Here is a 15495-nt window from a genome sequence, read left to right as displayed (position 1 = left end):
TTGCATGCTCTGGAGTTGGGTGGAGCTATGTCACCATATGACCAAAATAGAGCCTTTGCATGGACGGCACCCACACCCTATGCTCTCGCCAGCAGATTCTCCTGTTGGGGCTAGTTCATTCCTAAAGAAAGGGGGAATTTTCCCCTCTACTCTTCTAGGTTCTTGGCTGAGAACCCCCGTTATAAAGATAGATTAACAGGAGAAAAATACCCACAAGTTTAACAACATGTATACCTCCTGTATACATAGGAGAGACCCAGGAAAACTGAGCAATTCTCCAAAATGACCCAAGACACCACCTTAAATACCATCTCTAGCTAAAGACAAAAGATGTTGGGGAGTAGCGGGAAGGCCAGTTACAGGCCGTTACCAGGAAAAGTGCAGTAAACAAGGGCATGGTAGTTATGCCTTCTCCATTGATAAGAGTTTCTAGAGATTTGGTTATCCTCTTCTTCCTGATACAGAAAGGAAAACACACTTAGAAATGGAGAGTTCCCTTATGCATATAAATGTCTCTTAGAAAAGGGTAAGTGCTACTCAGTCATCAGAGCTTCTCCGTTGTCTGCTGTTTCTTAAAAATAATCAGCCTAAAATCATCTTTATGCCAAAGAGGAATATTTGGGGGTAACAAATCCTGCTCCCCCTCAGATCCAAAAGTACTCCTGTGGTCTCCCAGCAGGAACAACTCTGCTCTGCCCCTTTCAAATGCCACATGGGGCCACTGTAATTCTGAGGTTAGAAAGCGTAGTAAAGTCAGAGCCCAAATGACTAAGAACTGGAACTCCAGTTCCTGGTCCTCCTGATCCCCCCTACCACTTAGTTCTATTTTACTCAGTTCCCTCATCTGTAAAACAAAAACACCACCCACCTCACAAGATTGTTATGAGTATTCACTGAGATAACAAATAAGAAGCAGCTAGCATAACACACTTGACACATAGTAGGTTGTTTAAAAGATTTATTTCCTTTCTTCTTTCCTTAAACTAAAGACAGCATTTACTAAACACTGTTAAGGGACTAATAATTTAAGGTTTAAAGGCTAATGGGAAGCAGGGAATCAGTTCTAGCATTAAGACACTGCTGCCTATACAATATCTACTGATTTATTCCTTCCCCAAATATTTGTTTCTCATGATGTTTATAGGTCAGAAAGAATGACTTCTGTGTAGGAATAAAATGACAATGATAATAGTAATGATTACTAATAATATCTAACTTCAGATCATAGGCAAAGTGCCTTCTGTTTCTTTAATAGAAACATCTATGTTTTTCTCTTTAGGTCCCTAGAAAAGGTAATCATAATTTACTCCTGTGTGTTAGGAGGAAATCAGCCCTGCTGCAGTCATTAAATTCATTTAAGTCCACACAACAGAAGGAGATGTCCTGGAGGTCCTCTTTCATTGTTAAATGAGCACCTATGTGGCATGGACAGAAGTGAAGGAGATAAAGCCACTTTGAGTAATAAAAGAGAAAAAGCACTAGCATAAAAATTAATCAGATTTTACATATTAGTGGATACAGACCCGCCATCTGTTTACTGTACCCCTTGTGTGACAAAAAAACTACAGGAAAGGCCCCACTGTTTAAAAGACCAATATACTAGAAATAGAGGCTCACTTGAAAGACCGATTATGATGCTACACCTAACTCCTCAGCAGGACAGCTAATTTCTCACATCAATCAGTCCATTGCTAGAAGTGCTGAAGGGGAAAAAAAGAAGTCGCTGCTGCACACTTTCCTGTCTTTCCCCAGATGCTAAATCTTCACACACAAATAATTTGCAAGCACAGACATCTCTGAGATTTGGTGACTTGTCCCTCTCACCTCCCTTTGTTCACTCAATCCTAGAGGAATGCTCCCAGCAGACCGGAAATGTGACCCAGAAGTGTGGCAGCATGTTTGTGTCTTGTTTCAGGAAGATGAGTGGTTCTCAGTCTCCTCCAGTTGAACTCACACGTTCCATCTTTGATGAAAAATTTAAACAGTCCTGGCTCATTTGGAGCTCTTTGTTCTCAGGACCAGTTTAGGAAACAGCCCTCAGGACACAGCCGGTAAACGGCTTGGTGGTACCCACTGTGCTCTGAGTATGTAACCTCAGGAATCAAGACAAGCTATGGATATTTTCATATCGTGGCTTTTTAGGCAGGATTCCTTGCTAGCAACCAGTAATATCAATCCTGATCTAGGTTAGATTTCAAGAATCTATTTCAGTGGTCACATGTTGGTTAATAGAGTGGATATAATATATGCACATAGCCTTCTAATTAGTTCCAGTGTTTCTCTCCGAGTATAAAATGTCATCGGAAGTATTCTTAAAGAAATAACTGGGAGATATGTGGATAACCCACACAAATATCTATATGTAGCTGGGCTTTACCCAAGTGAACCCAGGCAGAAAATATATCAATATTAACTAATAACAACAATTGTTCATTTACTCTCTTATTGACATAGGATTGAAGGCTAGGGAAGTCAGGGATGATTAAAGTAGGGGGTCTTGGGTTCAAACTCATACCAAGAGCACAAACATGCTCAGAGCTGCCACTAGCCTATATGGAAAATGTAGACGGATCCCTGCCCCAACCCTGAGCAGAGGCAGCCCTGTGGGCCCAGAGTCTGTTGAGCAGAAAGGGGGTCTGAATTTTAGATCCCACTTGTGACTTCAGTGGGTGTTGTATGTTTCACAAGCAGCGCAGTCACAGAGAGCTGCAGCCTCTGTGTGCACAGGGCACATCTCACAGCAGAGTGAAAGAAGGCATCTGGATGGGCTGGTGCTGGTAATAGGGACTGTCCCACAGGTGAGTCTTCAAAAAGGTAGCCTCTGCCTTATCCTGTGGTTATTCAAGTGGAAGTGAAAAGTTCTCCCATCCATGGCATAAAATCAAGCAAAAAATAACCACCATATCTCTTGCCAACCTTGTCTCCTTGACCGGGGGGATTTTGAAGACAGAAGGAATGATCACTTGGTTCTTTGCATCTGTAACAAACCAGCTTCTCCTTCACTGTTGGATTAATGGTTTGGGACACCTAGTGCTGTCACAAAAATTGCTAGCACACCAAACACCTTGACACAAGCAGCTCGTGTAGGAATGGCTTTAGTTTACAATCAGATGTAAGACATGTACGATTATATTCTTTAAATACATGGGATATATTTTACCTTTTCAAATGAAAATTCCAACACATTACCCTTCATAAATGAAACGAACAAAAAAGTCATAATCAGGAAAGAAGTTAGAACCCGCCCAAATAATTTCTTCTGAATTGTCTCTCTATCTGCTCCATTTCTCTTTTCCCCACCCTCCCAGAGTCTGTTGTTGCCAGCGAGGAAACATGAATGCTGAAGCAAGAACAAAAGGAAAACAGAAACATATATTTATGTAAACTTGTATTGATTCAACTAGGAAGAAACCCCACAGCTTTCAAGGTCTGAGTCACAAATCATTATGACCAGAAATGCTGATGTACTAGGAATACGCAAGGACTTTTGCTTGTTATCATGGGTCAGGCCTGTTGCAGTGCTAGAGTTAAGCTGAAAAACATTAAATATAGTTTTAAGCCTCCATTTATCAGGTGATATTTTGGGAAAGGGAGGACATAGTGGCTGTGAGTCCAGGCTTGTATATTCAGCTCCACATGTAGTCACAGAGAGATCCACATTCAGGAAAATCAGAGGGAGGTCGCGTCACCTTTCCAAACATGAGAAAACTCTGTTCTTCCCAAGATGACCTGAAATGTTCTAATTATTGGTTATTCCCTCTGGTTGGTGATGCAGCCAACAAGCACGTAGAGTTCAGTGAACCCACAAGCACACAGCTGTTATCTTTGACTTGTGGCCAAAGCAAAAATTGGAACAGAATTTACCCAGACAAGTATAAAGGCTTCTGTTTAAAGCAGCTATTTTCTAAGTCAGATAAACAGCTTTGAAATGGAGAAGAAATGAATTCTTTTCTAGAATGTCTGAATCAAAGTGAGGTCAGCGTCTTGAAGACAAGATGTTAACACAGATTACCCACACAGGCTGCACAAGTCTCCCAAAGAATGAGGCAGCCTCCATGCCTCCAGGCTGCCTGTAGTTCTACCTGTTTCATCAACTTGTTTTTGTGTTTGGAAACAACCTTCTGCATTCAGGAAAGGTAGCTATGTTGATTTAGTTAGTTCATGATATAAAACAGCAAAGGGCTGCAAACCACTGTGTTGAAAGCTTCCACGAGCTGGCAGTGGCATAGGTCAGTGACCTCTTTTTCCAGTAGCCTGAGAGGCTCTTACCTGGCAGTAGGAGGGCAGAAAGAAACAGAGTAGTTTCACTTTGGGCTTGAGTCAGTGAATCTGCCCTTTGAATTTCCACTAAGAAATGACATTAACAAATACCTCACTTTTTATAGGAAGCAAAGGGACTGGTAAGAAATAGCTGGTGGGAGAAGCAGGGGAAAATCACCCTCCCTGTTCTTTACACAAACACCACATGCCTATGCTAATCTGGCAATCCATCTTGCAATCACGAAGCAGTACCGAACAAGGAAGCAATTTTCACGGCAACAGTGGTCCTCAGAGCTTTTCATAGCTTGACGCCTATTGCGGCTGCTTATACTGGAGCAGCAGGTGGGTATAAAATAGCAGATTCTGAGCCTACAGAAGCAGCATCCCAGGGTAGAAGAGATGATTTTTTTTTTTTCCAGTAGAGCGAATATGCATATCAATGTACCTGAATGGAGAGCTGGGTCCTGGTGAGCTGTCATCAGCAGCAAATCCGTCTGTACTTCCATCTCAAGTGGTCTATTCTGGCGATAACAAGGCTTATGCAGCAAGGGTTTGAAAAGCCTGCTTCTCTTGATTCCAAAGGGGTTATGGACCATGTCTGCAGAGCGGACAGTCCTCAGCCGACTCTCAGCTTTCATTCATTCCCAAAATCCCCCTGCACTCTTCACTTGCAGCAGTAGTAAAATGGCACCATTTTCCAAGGCCTTTCAGCACGATGCATCCACACATGGTAAGGAATGACCAGGCATCATGGCCTGTTCTAAAACACTCTATTGTGAAGGTGGTCAGATGCATAACTGGTGTCGACTTCATACTAATTTGGGCAGGGATAGTTATCAGAAGTCCACTGAACAAATGTATGGGATGTTTCAAACCCATGAGCGTCAAGCTTCTCCAAAAATAACAAGAAGTGACAGCTGAAGTCATGCTTAACAGAATTGGTTTTAAAATGTGAAGTGGGTTTTAAAAGCAGCCCGGCCTTCGTATTGGGTGTGAATGAGGCTTAGCATGAAATATCAAAAGAGGAGAAATCCCTGTCAAGGCGGATACTCTTTGTTCTCCGTGGATGACAACTAGATATCTCTAGATAATACTTGAAAGGACAAAGATGTGTGGGCAACAGATGGGTAGGCGGCCAAGGCTGTGTGAAACAGCATTCCAAGAAAGCGTTTCAGCCAACTTCACAAGCGGCACATTAGGAACAATCCCTGTAACAATTCCTGACCTGTTGTTTCTCTGGTAATTTGTTCACCAGAAGTCAGCAAGGGAAATTCTGCCTCCACCTTCCTTGGACTGCATGTGTCCTGCTGTTGGTTGTCTGGTTCTTTTACCCTACTTCTACTCGATTCATGGCTTTCTTGTAATTCTCTAACACTGGAATTGGCAAACTTGTTCTGTAAAAGGGCAGATAGTGGAGACTGGTTCAATATGGCATAGTAGAAGGACATGCTCTCACTCCCTCTTTCGAGAACAACAGAATCACAACTAACTGCTGAACAATCATCGAGAGGAAGACACTGGAACTCACCAAAAACAATAATCCACTTGCAAAGACAAAGGAGAAGCCGCAATGAGATGGTAGGAGGGGCGCTATCACAATAAAATCAAATCCCATAACTGCTGGGTGGGTGACTCAGAAACTGGAGAACACTTATACCACAAAAGTCCACCCACTGGAGTGAAGGTTCTGAGCCACACATCAGGCTTCCCAACCTGGGGGTCTGGCAACGCGAGGAGGAATTCCCAGAGAATCAGACTTTGAAGGCTAGCAGGATTTGATTGCAGGACTTTGACAGGACTGGGGGAAACAGAGACTCCACTATTAGAGGGCACACACAAAGTAGTGTGCTCATCAGGACCCAGGGGGAGGAGCAGTGACCCCATACGAGACTGACCCAGACCTACCTGCTAGTGTTAGAGGGTCTCCTGCAGAAGTGGGGGGCAGCTATGGCTCACCAAGGAACAAGGACACTGGCAGCAGAAGTTCTGGGAAGTACTCCTTGGCGTGAGCCCTCTCAGAGTCTGCTATTAGCCCCCCCAAAGAGGCCGGGTAGGCTCCAGTATTGGGTCGCCTCAGGCAAAACAACCAACAGGGAGGGAACCCAGCCCCACCCATCAGCAGACAAGTGGATTAAAGTTTTACTGAGCTCTGCCCACCAGAGCAACAGCCAGCTCTATCCACCACCAGTCCTTCCCATCAGGAAACTTGCACAAGCCTCTTAGATAGCCTCATCCACCAGAGTAGAGACAGCAGAAGCAAGAAGAACTACAATCCTGCAGCCTGTGGAACAAAAACCACATTCACAGAAAGATAGACAAGAGGAAAAGGCAGAGGGCTATGTACCAGATGAAGGAACAAGATAAAACCCCAAAAAACAACTAAATGAAGTACAGATAGGCAACCTTCCAGAAAAAGAATTCAGAATAATGATAGTGAATATGATCCAGGACCTCGGAAAAAGAATGGAGGCAAACATTAAGAAGATGCAAGAAATGTTTAACAAAGATCTAGAAGAATTAAAGAACAAACAAACAGAGATGAACAATACAATAACTGAAATGAAAACTACACTAGAAGGAATCAATAGCAGAATAACTAAGGCAGAAGAACGGATAAGTGACCTGGAAGACAGAATGGTGGGATTCACAGCTGCAGAACAGAATGAAGAAAAAAGAATGAAAAGAAATGAAGACAGCCTAAGAGACCTCTGGAACAACATTCGCATTATAGGGGTCCCAGAAGGAGAAGAGAGGGAAAGGACCGGAGAAAATATTTGAAGAGATTATAGTTGAACACTTCCCTAACATGGGAAAGGAAATAACCATGCAAGTCCAGGAAGCTCAGAGAGTCTCATACAGAATAAACCCAAGGAGAAACATGCAGAGACACATAGTAATCAAATTGGCAAAAATTAAAGATAAAGAAAAATTATTGAAAGCAGCAAGGGAAAAATGACAAATAACATACAAGGGAACTCCCAGAAGGTTAACAACTGATTTCTCAGCAGAAACTCAACAAGCCAGAAGGGAGTGGCATGATATACTGAAAGTGATGAAAGGGAGGAACCTACAACCAAGATTACTCTACCCGGCAAGGATCTCATTCAGATTTGATGGAGAAATTAAAAGCTTTACAGACTAGCAAAAGCTAAAAGAATTCAGCACCACCACACCAGCTCCACAAAAAAAATGCTAAAGGAACTTCTCTAAGGGGGAAACACAACAGAAGAAAAGGACCTACAAAAACAAACCCAAAACAATGAAGAAAATGGTCATAGGAACATACATATCGATAATTATCTTAAACGTGATTGGATTAAATGCTCTAACCAAAAGACACAGGTCTGCTGAATGGATGCAAAAACAAGACCCATCTATATGCTGTCTACAAGAGACCCACTTCAGACCTAGGGACACATACAGAATGAAAGTGAGGGGTTGGAAAAAGATATTCCATGCAAATGGAAATCAAAAGAAAGCTGGAGTAGCAATTCTCATATCAGACAAAATAGACTTTAAAATAAAGACTATTACAAGAGACAAAGAAGGACACTATGTAATGATCAAAGGATCAATCCAAGAAGAAGATATAACAAGTGTAAATTTTTATGCACCCCACATAGGAGCACCTCAATACATAAGGCAACTGCTAACAGCTCTAAAATAGGAAATTGACAGTAACACAATAATAGTGGGGGACATTAACACCTCACTTACACCAATGGACAGATCATCCAAACAGAAAATTAATAAGGAAACACAAGCTTTAAATGACACAATAGACCAGATAGACTTAATTGATATTTATAGGACATTCCATCCAAAAACAGCAGATTACACTTTCTTCTCAAGTGCACATGGAACATTCTCCAGGATAGATCACATCTTGGATCACAAATCAAGCCTCAGTAAATTTAAGAAAATTGAAATCACATCAAGCATCTTTTCTGACCACAACACTATGAGATTAGAAATGAATTACAGGGGAAAAAACATAAAAAACAAAAACACATGGAGGCTAAACAATATGTTACTAAATAACCAAGAGATCACTGAAGAAATCAAAGAGGAAACCAAAAAATACCTAGAGACAAATGACAATGAAAATACGACGATCCAAAACCTATGGGATGCAGCACAAACAGTTCTAAGAGGGAAGTTTATAGTTATACAAGCCAACCGAAAGAAACAAGAAAAATCTCAAATAAACAAACTAACCTTACACCTAAAGGAACTAGAGAAAGAAGAACAAACAAAACCCAAAGTTAGCAGAAGGAAAGAAATCATAAAGATCAGAGCAGAAATAAATGAAATAGAAACAAAGAAAACAATAGCAAAGATCAATAAAACTAAAAGCTGGTTCTTTGAGAAGATAAACAAAATGGATAAACCATTAGCCAGACTCATCAAGAAAAAGAGGGAGAGGACTCAAATCAATAAAATTAGAAATGAAAAAGGAGAAGTTACACCAGACACCGCAGAAATACAAAGCATCCTAAGAGACTACTACAAGCAACTCTATGCCAATAAAATGGACAACCTGGAAGAAATGGACAAATTCTGAGAAAGGTATAACCTTCCAAGACTGAACCAGGAAGAAAGAGAAAATATGAACAGAACAATCACAAGTAATGAAATTGAAACTGTGATTAAAAAGCTTCCAACAAACAAAAGTCCAGGACCACATGGCTTCACAGGTGAATTCTATCAAACATTTAGAGAAGAGCTAACACCTATCCTTCTCAAATTCTCCCAAAAAATTCCAGAGGAAAGAAACCTCCCAAACTCATTCTATGAGGCCACCATCACCCTGATACCAAAACCAGACAAAGACACTACAAAAAAAGAAAATTACAGACCAATATCACTGATGAATATAGATGCAAAAATCCTCAACAAAACACTAGGAAACAGAATCCAACAACAAATTAAAAGGATCATATACCATGATCAAGTGGGATTTATCCCAGGGATGCAAGGATTCTTCAATATATGCAAATAAATCAATGTGATACACCACATTAACAAATTAAAGGAGAAAAACCATATGATCAACTCAATGAAGCTCAAAAAGCTTTTGACAGAATTCGACACCCATGTATAATAAAAACTCTCCAGAAAGTGGGCATAGAGGGAACATATTTCAACATAATAATGGCCATATATGACAAACCCACAGCAAACATCATTCTCAGTGGTGAAAAACTGAAAGCATTTCCTCTAAGATCAGGAACAAGAGAAGGATATCCACTCTCACCACTGTTATTCAACATAGTTTTGGAAGTCCTAGCCACAGCAATCAGAGAAGAAAGAAATAAAAGGAATACAAATTGGAAAAGAAGTAAAACTGTCACTGTTTATAGATGACATGATACTATACATACAGAATCCTAAAGATGCCACTAGAAATCTACTAGAGCTAATCAATGAATTTGGTAAAGTAGGAGGATACAAAATTAATGCACAGAAATCTCTTGAATTCCTATATACTAATGAGGAAAAGTCTGAAAGAGAAATTAAGGAAACACTCCCATTTACCATTGCAACAAAAAGAATAAAATACCTAGGAATAAACTTACCTAAGGAGACAAAAGACCTGTATGCAGAAAACTATGACACTGATGAATGAAATCAAACACAACACAAACAGATGGAGAGATATACCATATTCTTGGATTGGAAGAATCAACATTGTGAAAATGACTATACCACCCAAAGCAATCTACAGATTCAATGCAATCCCTATCAAATTACCAATGGCATTTTTTATGGAACTAGAACAAAAAAATCTTAAAATTTGTATGGACACACAAAAGACCCCAAATGGCCAAAGCAGTCCTGAGGGACAAAAACGGAGCTGGAGGAATGAGACTCCCTGACTTCAGATTATACTACAAAGCTACAGTAATCAAGACAATATGGTACTGGCACAAAAACAGAAATATAGATCAATGGAACAGGATAGAAGGCCCAGAGCTAAACCCACACAATTATGGTCAACTAATCTATGACAAAGCAGGCAAGGATATAGAATGGAGAAAAGACAGTCTCTTCAATAAGCGGTGCTGGGAAAACTGGGCAGCTACATGTAAAAGTATGAAATTAGAACACTCCCTAACACCATACACAAAAATAAACTCAAAATGGATTCGAGACCTAAATGTAAGACCAGGCACTATAAAACTCTTAGAGGAAAACATAGGAAGAACACTCTGACATAAATCACAGCAAGATCTTTTTTGATCCACCTCCTAGAGTAATGGAAGTAAAAGCAAAAATAAACAAATGGGACCTAATGAAACTTAAATGCTTTTGCACAACGAAGGAAACGATAAACAAGACGAAAAGACAACCCTCAGAATGTGACAAAATATTTGCAAATGAATCAACGGACAAAGAATTGATCTCCAAAATATATAAACAGCTCATGCAGCTCAATATTAAAAAAGCAAACAACCCAATCCAAAAATGGACAGAAGACCTAAATAGACATTTCTGCAAAGAAGACATACAGATGAACAAGAAGCACTTGAAAAGCTGCTCAACATCACTAATTATTAGAGAAATGCAAATCAAAACTGCAATGAGGTATCACCTCACACCAGTTAGAATGGGCATCATCAGAAAATCTAAAAAGAACAAATGCTGGAGAGGGTGTGGAGAAAAGGGAACCCTCTTGCACTGTTGGTAGGAATGTAAATTGATACAGCCACTATGGAGAACAGCATGGAAGTTCCTTAAAGAACTAAAAATAGAGTTACCATATGATCCAGCAATCTCACTACTGGGCATATACCCAGAGAAACCCATAATTCAAAAAGACACATGCACCCCAATGTTCATTGCAGCACTATTTACAGTAGCCAGGTCATGGAAGCAAGATAAATTCCCTTCAACAGATGAATGGATAAAGAAGATGTGTACATATATACAATGGAATATTACTCAGCCATAAAAAGGAACAAACTTGGGTCATTTTAGAGATGTGGATGCATCTAGAGACTGTCATACGGAGTGAAGTAAGTCAGGAAGAGAAAAACAAATATCGTATATTAATGCATATATGTGGAACCTAGAAAATGGTACAGATGAACTGGTTTGCAGAGCAGAAATTGAGACACAGAAGTAGAGAAAAAAACATATGAACACCAAGGGGGGAACAAAGTGGGAGGTGGGGTTGTGGTGTGATGAATTGGGCAATTGGGATTGACATGTATACCCTGATGTGTATAAATTGGATGACTAATAAGAAAAATAAATAAATAAAAAATAAACATTAAAAAAAAAAGAGCAGATAGTGAAAAGGTTAAAAGTTAATAGGCCATTCAGTCTCTGTCACAGCTACTTAACTCTGCCATTGTAGCAGGAAGCAAGCCAGCCACAGACCAGACACAAATGAGTGAGTGTGGCTGGGTTCCAATAATCCTTTATTTGCAAAAATAATTTGAGGGCCAGATTTAGCCCACGGCCATAGTTTTCAGACTCTCTTCTCTAAAATACTGTATCTTAAACAAAGTCAACCCTGGGACATACTGTGAGTTTTCATTTCTTAGCCCACATTTCGATAACCTTCTATGGTAGATTGTTAGAGTAATAATTCCCTCCCCACCCCCAATCTCTTTGTGCCTTCCACTAGCCCTGCCTCTGGGCAGTCTCCCCACATAGTGACTGTTATGAGCTGAATTGTGTTTCTCCAAAACTCATATGTTAAAGTCCTAACCCCGGGTACCTAGAATGTAACCATATTTGGAGATCAGGCTTCTAGAGAGGTGATTATGTTAAAACGATTACGTTAGGGTGGAGGCCTTATCCAAATTGTCTGGGAAGAAGGGACACCAGGGAAGCACATGCAGAGAAAAGATCATGTGAAGAGGCAGCAGGAGGGAGGCCACCTGCAAGCCAAGGAGAGAGGCCTCAGAAGAAACCAAGCCTGCCAGCTCCTTGATCTTGAAGGTGCAGGCTCCAAAACTGTGAGAAAATACATTTCTGTGTTGAAAGCACCCAGTCTGTGGTGTTTTGTGAGTTGAAAGCACCCAGTCTGTGGTGTTTTGTGAGTTGAAAGCACCCAGTCTGTGGTGTTTGTGAAGGCAGCCTGAGCAAACTAATATGCTGACTCTGGGCCACACATGTGACTTGCTTGGACCAGTGAGGCAAGACAAATACGACACAAGCAGAGACTGGAAAAGTGTCTCTTGCTGCACTCGAGATCCCTGCCAGCAACACTGTGAACAAGTCTGGGTTACTCTGCTGGATGGTAAGAAACACACGGCAAGTCATCTTGTCACCCCAGCCCGCAAGTCAACCCAGAGGCAGCTGCCCACGAATGCAGGAGGGCCCAGCTGAGCTCAGCGGGAGGACCAAAGAACTGACCTGTGCTAACTGCTGACCCATGGGCAACTGTTGGTGTTTTCAGCCACTAAGTTTGGGGGTAGTTGTTACACAGAATATATACCCACTGTGTCTCCATCACTTTCCATGTCTTTTCCACCCCACCACTCAGACCGACCCCCTTGCCTCTGGCTTACTTGGGCCGCTTCAAAGCTGCACTACCCTCCCCCTCCACACTGCCCAGTAGTTCAGTCCATGCTCATCCGCGCAGGACACAGCTCTCTAGTAGGTGGGCGTATTCATTTTCTGTTGCTGTGATAACAAATTACCACAAACTTAGCAGCTCACAACCACACACCTTTATGATCTCACACTTCTGTAGGTCAGAGGTTTGACACAGGTCTCCAGGTTAACATGGAGGTGTCGGCAGGACTGTGCTCATTTATCAGAGCCTCCAGGGGAGACTATGTTTTCCTGCTCATTCAGATTGTTGGCAGAATTCAGTTCCTCGCTTCTAGAGGACTGACAACCTTGTTCCCTGGCTGGCTGTCAGCTAAGGGCCATTCCCAGCTTCTAGAGGCCACCTACATGTCTTAGCTCCTTCCTCCATCTTCAAAGCCAGCAAGGTGATGTCCCTCTCATACTTAGAATCTCTCCTGCGTCTTCGTCCATCACATTTCTCTAACTCCAGGTGGAAAAGTTTTCTGCTTTTTAGTGCTCATGGGAATAGATTGGACCTACCCTGATAATCCAGGATAATCTCCCCATCTCCATAACTTTTATCACTTCTGCAATCACATCTGCAGAAATTTCTTTTGCCACATAGCATAGCATATTCACAGGTTCCGGGGATTAGGATGCAAACATCTTGGAGGAAGGTGGGGGCTGTTATTCTATTTTTTTTTTTTTCACATCTTTATTGGAGTATAATTGCTTTACAATGGTGTCTTAGTTTCTGCTTTATAACAAAGTGAATCAGTTATACATATACATATGTTCCCATATCTCTTCCTTCTTGCATCTCCCTCCCTCCCACCCTCCCTATCCCACCTCTCTAGGTGGTCACAAAGCACAAAGATGATCTCCCTGTGCAATGCGGCTGCTTCCCACTAGCTATCTATTTTATGTTTGGTAGTGTATATATGTCCATGCCACTCTCTCACTTTGTCCCAGCTTACCCTTCCCCCTCCCCATATCCTCAAGTCCATTCTCTAGTAGGTCTGTGTCTTTATTCCCGTCTTGCCCCTAGGTTCTTCATGACCTTTTTTTTTTTTTTTCTTAGATTCCATGTATATGTGTTAGCATACGGTATTTCTTTTTCTCTTTCTGACTTACTTCACTCTGTATGACAGGCTGTAACTCCATCCACCTCATTACAAATAACTCAGTTTCGTTTCTTTTTATGGCTGAGTAATATTCCATTGTATATATGTGCCACATCTTCTTTATCCATTCATCTGTTGATGGACACTTAGGTTGCTTCCATGTCCTGGCTATTATAAATAGAGCTGCAATGAACATTTTGGTACATGACTCTTTTTGAATTATGGTTTTCTCAGGGTATATGCCCAGGAGTGGGATTGCTGGGTCGTATGGTAGTTCTATTTTTAGTTTTTTAAGGAACCTCCATACTGTTCTCCTTAGTAGCTGTATCAATTTACATTCCCACCAACAGTGCAAGAGGGTACCCTTTTCTCCACACTCTCTCCAGCATTTATTGTTTCTAGAATTTTTTGATGATGGCCATTCTGACCGGTGTGAAATGATATCTCATTGTAGTTTTGATTTGCATTTTTCTAATGATTAATGATGTTGAGCATTCTTTCATGTGTTTGTTGGCAATCTGTATATCTTCTTTGGAGAAATGTCTATTTAGGTCTTCTGCCCATTTTTGGATTGGATTGTTTGTTTGTTTTTTTTGATATTGAGCTGCATGAGCTGCTTGTAAATTTTGGAGATTAATCCTTTGTCAGTTGCTTCATTTGCAAATATTTTCTTCCATTCTGAGGGTTGTCTTTTGGTCTTGTTTAGGTTTCCTTTGCTGTGCAAATGCAATCCCTATCAAACTACCACTGGCATTTTTCACAGAACTAGAACAAAACATTTCACAATTTGTATGGAAACACAAAAGACCCCAAATAGCCAAAGCAATCTTGAGAACGAAAAATGGAGCTGGAGGAATCAGGATCCCTGACTTCAGACTATATTACAAAGCTACAGTAATCAAGACAGTATGGTACTGGCACAAAAACAGAAATATAGATCAATGGAACAGGATAGAAAGCCCAGAGATAAACCCACGCACATATGGTCACCTTATCTTTGATAAAGGAGGCAAGAATATACAGTGGAGAAAAGATAGCCTCTTCAATAAGTGGTGCTGGGAAAACTGGACAGGTACGTGTAAAAGTATGAAATTAGAACACTCCCTAACACCATACACAAAAATAAACTCAAAATGGATTAAAGACCTAAATGTAAGGCCAGACACTATCAAACTCTTAGAGGAAAACATAGGCAGAACACTCTTTGATATAAATCACAGCAAGATCCTTTTTGACCCACCTCCTAGAGAAATGGAAATAAAAACAAAAATAAACAAATGGGACCTAATGAAACTTAAAAGCTTTTGCACAGCAAAGGGGTCTGTTATTCTGCCTACCACAGTTAGCAACCTGTGGCAATGAAATCAGAGCCTGTAGTTCTTTACCAGCTCTCAGTTACAATGGGAATTTTTGAAAGGATAACTCCAAACTCTCAATGTGGCCACTTCCCCACCATAACCACCATCATAGCCACTCCAGTGCTTCTACGTCATTTATTTATTCTAGAGTAGTTTTCACCCACATCCATGTACTCCTCCATCTATGTAGCTCTTATACACAATTAGTTGGAAATTAGTGTATG

The 15495-nt window shown here is 40.9% G+C and overlaps 2 long non-coding RNA genes across 2 annotated transcripts in view; both read left to right on the top strand.

Annotated features, from left to right (window-relative positions):
• The window catches only part of LOC309647946, a 908978-nt gene that overhangs the window by 546690 nt on the left and 346793 nt on the right, over positions 1–15495 (top strand). The gene's annotated exons all lie outside the window — the stretch shown is intronic.
• Positions 1–15495, top strand: part of LOC309647958 — a 401872-nt gene that overhangs the window by 200826 nt on the left and 185551 nt on the right. The gene's annotated exons all lie outside the window — the stretch shown is intronic.

This window comes from Balaenoptera physalus (assembly GCF_965194825.1).
Source record: "Balaenoptera physalus genome assembly, chromosome: 18".
Classification (NCBI taxonomy): Eukaryota; Metazoa; Chordata; class Mammalia; order Artiodactyla; family Balaenopteridae; genus Balaenoptera; species Balaenoptera physalus.
The sequence above is the reverse complement of the archived record's forward strand: the minus strand, read 5'-3'. Positions and strand labels throughout refer to the sequence as shown.